The sequence below is a fragment of the Nestor notabilis genome, unplaced genomic scaffold, assembly GCF_000696875.1.
Source record: "Nestor notabilis isolate BGI_N333 unplaced genomic scaffold, ASM69687v1 scaffold1532, whole genome shotgun sequence".
NCBI classification, from domain to species: Eukaryota; Metazoa; Chordata; class Aves; order Psittaciformes; family Psittacidae; genus Nestor; species Nestor notabilis.
Window position 1 is genome coordinate 13,325 of NW_009917670.1, and position 240 is coordinate 13,564.

Sequence of the window (240 nt, forward strand, 5' to 3'; positions counted from 1 at the left end):
TGGAGAAGGCCGAGGGGAAGCCACAAGGATGATCAGGGGTCTGGAGCACCTTCCATATGAAGACAGGCTGAGAAAGTTGGAGCTGTTCAGCCTGGAGAGGAGAAGCTGTGTGGAAACCTCAGAGCAGCCTTCCAGTATCTGAAGGGGGCCTACAAGGATGCTGGGGAGGACTCTTCATCAGAGACTGTACTGATGGGGCAATGGGTGATAGGCTTAAACAGGGGAAGTTCAGGTTAGATA